The sequence below is a fragment of the Meriones unguiculatus genome, assembly GCF_030254825.1.
Source record: "Meriones unguiculatus strain TT.TT164.6M chromosome Y unlocalized genomic scaffold, Bangor_MerUng_6.1 ChrY_unordered_Scaffold_25, whole genome shotgun sequence".
Classification (NCBI taxonomy): domain Eukaryota; kingdom Metazoa; phylum Chordata; class Mammalia; order Rodentia; family Muridae; genus Meriones; species Meriones unguiculatus.
The window spans coordinates 2,064,314-2,070,913 of NW_026843710.1; the positions used below are offsets into that span (position 1 = coordinate 2,064,314).

At 37.6% G+C, this 6,600-nt stretch overlaps 1 non-coding gene across 1 annotated transcript; it reads right to left on the reverse strand.

Annotated features, from left to right (window-relative positions):
- Positions 1-1,997: 1,997 nt before the first annotated feature.
- Positions 1,998-2,100, reverse strand: LOC132651759 (U6 spliceosomal RNA). Its single transcript, XR_009589323.1, has one exon. It is a non-coding gene; the product is annotated as a U6 spliceosomal RNA (small nuclear RNA).
- Positions 2,101-6,600: the final 4,500 nt, after the last annotated feature.

Below are 6,600 nucleotides of genomic sequence, written 5' to 3' on the forward strand. Positions count from 1 at the left end.
ATGGCGTCTCTCTGCCTTTTAGTTAGTTTGGCTAAGGGTTTGTCTGTCTTGTTGATTTTCTCAAAGAACCAGCTCTTGGTTTCATTGATTCTTTGAATTGTTTTATTTGTTTCTAATTGATTGACTTCAGCTGAGTTTGGTTATTTCCCACCATCTGCTCCTTTTTGGTGTGTCTGCTTCCTTTTTTTTTCCTAGGGTTTGGAGATTAGCCATTAAGTTGCTTGAATGAGAGGTCTCTAATTACTTCTTAAAGGCACTTGGCGCTATGAACTTTCCTCTTAGGACTGCTTTTATCGTTTCCCATAAGTTTGGATATGTTGTGCCTTCATATTCATTGAATTCTAGGAAGACTTTAATTTCTTTATTTCTTCCCAGACGCAGCTATCTTTTTGTAGCAAGTTATTCAGTTTCCATGTGTGTGTAGGCTTTTTGCTATTTCTGTTGATGTTGAGGTCCAGCTTTATTCCATGGTGGTCAGATAAGATACAAGGGATTATTTCAATCTTTTTGTATTTGTTGATGCTCACATTATGACCAACTATATGGTCTATTTTGGAGAATGTTCCTTGAGATGCTGAGAAAAAGGTAAATTATTCTATCATGGGGTGTATTGTTCTGTAAATGTCTGTTAGGTCCATGTGATTCACGACCTCTGTAAGAGACATTGTTTCATTGCTTAATTTCTGTTTTGTTGAACTGTGTTTCCATGATGGTGGGGTCTTGTGGTCTCCGACTATTAATGTGTGGGCATATATGTTTGGTTTAAGTTTTATCAATATTTCTTTTACATATGTGCCCTTGAATTTGGGGCGTAGATGTTTAGAATTTGTGATTTCTTCCTGGTGATGGTGGAATTTTCCCTTGATGAGTATGAAGTGTCCCTGCCTATCTCTTTTTTTATTAATTTTTGTTAAAAGTCTATTTTCTCAGTTGTTAGAAAGGCTACTCCTGCTTGCTTCTTGGGTCCATTTGCTTGGAAAGCCATCTTCCAGCCCTTTACACTCAGGTAATGTTTATCTTTGTGACTTAAATGTGTTTCTCTATGCAACAATTTCTAGGTCTTGTTTATGCATCCATTCTGTTAGTCTGGGTATTCTTATTGGAGAAAAGAGTCCACTGATGTTGAGAGAGACTTATGACCAGTGGCTGTTAGCTCCTTCAATTTTGATGTTGGCTGTGGTAATAAGTTTGTGTGCTTGGTTGGTTTTTGCTTTACTGTAGTAAGGTTAAATTTGTCCAGTGTTTTCTTGAAAGTAGCTAGTTTTCTTGGGTTGTATTTTTTCTTCTAGTATATTCTCTAACACTGGATTTGTGTGTAGGTGTTGAAATTTGTTTCTGTCATTGAATATCTTATTTTCTCCATCTATGAAGATGGAGAGTATTGCTGGGTATAGTAGCATGGGGTGACATCTCTGTTCTCTTAGGGCTTGCATGATATTTATCCAGGCTCTTCTGGTTTTCATAGTCTCTGTTGAGAAGTCAGGTGCGATACTCATGGGTTTGCCATTATATGTTAGTTGGCCTTTTTCTCTTGCATCTTTTAATATTTTTTTTTTCTTTTTTGTGAATTTACTCTTTTGATTATTAGGTTGCATGAAGGTTTTCTTCTCTGGACTAATTTATTGGGTGTTCTGTAGAACTCTTATATACTTATTGGCCTCTCCTTTAAGTTGGCGAAATTTTCTTCAATGATTTTGTTAAAAATATTTTCTGGGTCTTGGAGGAGGGAATCTTATTTTTCCTCTATTCCTATTATTCTTAGGCTTTGCCATTTTATTTTGTCTTGAATTTCTTGGATGGTCTATGTCAGGAATTTTTTATATTTAACATTTTCTTTTAAAGATACCTTGATGTCTTCCATTTGATTTTCTGCACCTGAGATTCTTTCTTCCATCTCTTGTAGTCTATTGTATATGCTTACTTCTGTAGTTCCTGTTTTCTTCCCTCAGTTTTTCTCTCCACAATTTCTTCTTAGTTTTTTCTTTAATTTCTCCAACAAAAATATGGAACCCTACATGAATTTGCATGTCATCCTTAAGCAGGGGCCATGCTAATCTTCTCTGTATCGTTCCAATTTTAATATATTTTCTGCCTAAGTGAGCATCACATATTTCTTTCAAATGGTCATTAATAAAGTCACATGTACTTGACTTCTGAGTTTTACATTATCAGAGATACAATTATTAATTGTTAAATGCACAGATATGTCCTTATTCAGTGACTTATTTTCTGTAAAAATACTCCCTAAACAAGGCAAATTTTTGAAGAAAAAGTGTTTAATTGGGACATTGCTTGTATTTTTAAAGAGACCATCCATGATGTCAAGTCAGCATGCAGTCATCTTGTTGTAGTCCTTCATCAAAACTGAGAACTTTTCATACTGAACCACAAGCAGTAGCCAGAGAGGAAACTGAAAGAGACCAAGAGTGAGATTTAGAATCATATTCAGAAATAGAGAAACTGAGGCCATCAGATACAAAGATATAAAGTGAAAGAGAACTAGAGACAGAGATACCATTCTGTCTGGTCACTTTCATTGGCATATAAAGTTCAAAGCACACCCTCCTATAATATAAATCGAAAAGGAATTATGTTTTTTTAATATTTTTAGTTTAATTTTTAATAATTACACTTTATTCACTTTTTTTTCCTCCATAAAATCCCACATGCTGCCAAGCACACCATATGTCTCCATCCTCCACGCATGCCTTCCACAAGTCCACTGAAAGGGGAGGGCTTCCTCTCCTTCCTTCTGATCCTTGTCTATCAGATCTCATCAGGAGTGGCTGTATTTTCTTTTTCTGTGACCAAGTAAGGCTGCTAGTTAGGGTGAGGTGATTAAAAAACAGCCCAATCAGCTCATTTCAGAGGCAGTCCCTGTTCACATTATTACGGAACCCACATGGACACTGAACTGCCATGGGCTATATCTGTACAGGGGTTCTAGGGTTTCTCCTTATATGGTACTTGGTTGGAATATGAGTTTCAGGAAAGACCCCTGTGCTCAGAATTTGGTTTTGCTGATCTCCTTGTGAAGGTCCTGGCCTCTCAAGATCTTACTATTTCCCACTTCTTTCATTAGATTCCATGCATTCTGCCCAGCAGTTAGACATAAGTTTCAGCACCTGCATTTATAGTCTGCAGGGCAGAGCCTTTCAGAGGCTCTCTGTGGCAGGCTCCTAACTTGTTCCCTGTTTTCTGCTACTTCTGATGTCCATCCTCTTTGCCTTTTGGGATGGGGATTGAGCATTTTAGCCAGACTCCTCCCCCTTGATCAGTTTTCTTTGATGTACAGATTTTAGTAGATTTATACTACATTATATGTATATGAGTGAGTATATGCCCTGTGTGTCTTTCTGCTTCTGGGATAACTCACTCAGGATGATCCTTTCCAGTTCCCACCATTGAACTAAAAATTTTATAATTTCCTTGTTTTTATATTTTTTTTGAGTTATTATATTTCATTGTGTAGATGTACCACAATTTCTGTATCCATTTTCACTTGGGGAAGGGCAAAGGGGTTGTTTCAATTGTCTGGCTATTACAAATAAAGCTGCTACAAATGTGGTTGGGTTAAATGTCCTTATTGTGTACTTGAGCTTCTTTTGGATATGCCTAGGAGTGGTATAGCTGAATCTTGAGGAAGCATTATTCTTAGTTGTCTGAGTTAGTGTCATATTGATTTCCTGAGTGGTTGTACAAGTTTACATTTCTGCCAGCAGGAAGAAAGGTTCCATTTTCTCCACAATCTCTGTAGCATGTGCTGTCACTTGAGTTTTTGATCTTGGCCATTCTCGTAAGGTGTAATCTTACATAGTTGTAAGGTGACATCTCAGGGATGTTTTGATTTGTATTTCCCTGATGGCAAATGACATTGCACATTTCTTTCAGTGTTTGTCTGCCATTCGATATACCCATATTGAGAATTCTCTGTTTAGCTCTGTTCCCCATTTTTTAATTGGATTCCTTGATTTGTTGCTTTCCAACTTCCTTAGTTCTTTATATATACTGGATATCAGCCTCTGTCACATAAAGGGTTTATGAAGTCTCAATCTGTAGGTATTTGTTTCTTTTGTCCTTTGCTTTACACAAGCTTTTCAGTTTCATGAGGTCCCATTTACTGATTGTTGCTCTTGAGCCTATGCTGTTGCTGTTCTGTTCAGGAAGTTGTCTCCTGTGCCAATGAATTAAAGGCTCTTTCCCACTTTTTCTTCAAACTGATTTAATATATCTCTTTTTATGTTGAGGTCTTTCATCCACTTGGACTTTAGTTTTGTGGAGGTGATAATTATGGATCTATTTGCATTTTTCTTCATATAGACATCCATTTAGATCAGCACCATTTGTTGAAGATGCTATCTTTTTTCCATTGTATGATTTTGGAATCTTTGTCAAAAATCAGGTTCCATAAGTATGTTTGTTTCTGGGTTATTTGTCCAGTTCCATTGATCCACCATTTTGTTTCTATGCCAGTACCATGCAGTGTTTATTACAGTTGCTCTATAGTATAGCTTGTCATCAGGGATGGAGATACCTCCAGAAGATCTTTCCTGGTATGGAGTATTTTAGCATTTCTGTTTTTTTTTTTTCTTCCTTTCTTTTTTTTTCCTTTTCCATATGAAGTTGAGATTTTTTTCATTCAAGTTTTGTAAAAAAATTTGTTGGTAATTTGATGGGAATTGCAATGAATATGTAGATTGCTTTTCATAAGATGGCCTTTTTTCTTTTTTTATTTATTTTATTTTTCTTTATTAATTACACATTACTCACTTTGTATCCCCCCATGGTTTCCTTCCTTCTCCTGTCCCAATCCCTCCATTCCTCCACCCTCTGCAGGCATGCTGCTCCCCAAGTCCACTGATAGGGGAGGACTTCTTTTCTTTCCTTCTGATCCTAGTCAATTAGGTCTCATCAGAAGTGGCTGCCTTGTCTTCTTCTGTGCCCTGTAATGCTGCTTCCCCCTCAGGGGGAGGTAATTAAAGAGCAGGCCAATCAATTCATGTCATAGACAGTCCCTGTTCTTATCACAATGGACCCACTTGTATACTGAACTGCCTTGTGGTGTGCAGGGGTCTTAGGTTATCTCCATCCATAGTACTTGGTTGGAATAGCAGTCTCAAGAAAGACCCCTGTGCTCAGATTTTTTGGTTCCGTTGCTCTCCTTATGGAGTTCCTGTCCTCTCCAGATCTCACTGTTTCACACTTCTTTCCTAAGATTCCCTGCACTCTGCCCAAAGGTTGCCCATAAGTATCAGTATTTACCTTGATCATCTGCAGGGCAGAGCTTTTCAGATGTCCTCTATGTCAGGCTCCTGACTTGTTCCCTCTTTTCTCCTTCTTCTGATGTCCAGCCTCTTTGACTTTCTGGATAGGAATTGAGCAATTTAGCAAGAGTCTTCCCTCCTGATTAGTTTCTTTAGGTTTACAGATTTTAATAGGTTTGTCCTATATTATATGTCTATATGAGTGAGTATATACTGTGTGCATCCCTCTGCTTCTGGGATAGCTCATTCAGGATGATCTTTTCCAGGTCCCACCATTTACTTGAAAATTTCATGATTTCCTTGCTTTTTATTGCTCAGTAATATTCCATTGTGTACATATACCACAATTTGTGCATCCATTCCTCCACTGAGGGGCATCTGGGCTGTTTCCAGCTTCTGGTTATTACAAATAAGGCTTCTACAAACATGGTCGAGCAAATGTCCTCATTGTGTATTTGAGCCTCTTTTGGATATATGCATAGGAGTGGTATAGCTGGATCTTGAGGAAGTGCTATTCCTAGTTGTCTGAAAAAGCACCAGATTGCTTTCCAGAGTGGTTGTACAAGATTACATTCCCACCAGCAGTGGAGGAGGGTTCCCCTTTCTCTACAACTTCTCCAGCCTGTGTTCTCTCTTGAGTTTTTGATCTTAGCCATTCTGATGGGTGTAAGGTGAAATCTTAGGATTGTTTTGATTTGCCTTTCCCTGATGGCTAATGAGGTTGAGCATATCTTTGGGTGTTGTTCTGCCATTTGATATTCCTCTGCAGAGAATTCTGTGTTTAGCTCTGTATCCCATTTTTTTTAAATTGGATTACTTTATTTTTTGCTGTTTAACTTCTTTAGTTCTTTATATATACTGGATATTAGCCTTCTGTCTGATATAGGGTTGGTGAAGTTCTTTTCCCAATCTGTAGACTGTTGTTTTGTTCTGAGGACAGTATTCTTTGCTTTACAGAAGCTTTTCAGTTTCATGAGGTCCCATTTATCAATTGTTGATCTTAGAGCCTGCGCTGTTGGTGTTCTGGTCAGGAAGTTGTCTCCTGTGCCAATGAGTTCAAGGGTATTCCTCACTTTTGAACCTAACCAAGCAAGTCAAAAACATGCATGAAACAATATTCCATTTTCTGAAGAAAGAATTAGAAGAAGATATCAGAAGATGGAAAGATCTCCCATGCTCATGGCTTAGCAGGATTAACATAGTAAAAATGGCCATCTTACCAAAAGCAATCTACAGATTCAATGCAATTCCCATCACATTAGCAACACAATTCTTTACAGACCTTTAAAGAAAAATTCTCACCTTCATATGGAAGAACAAGAAACCCAGAATTGCT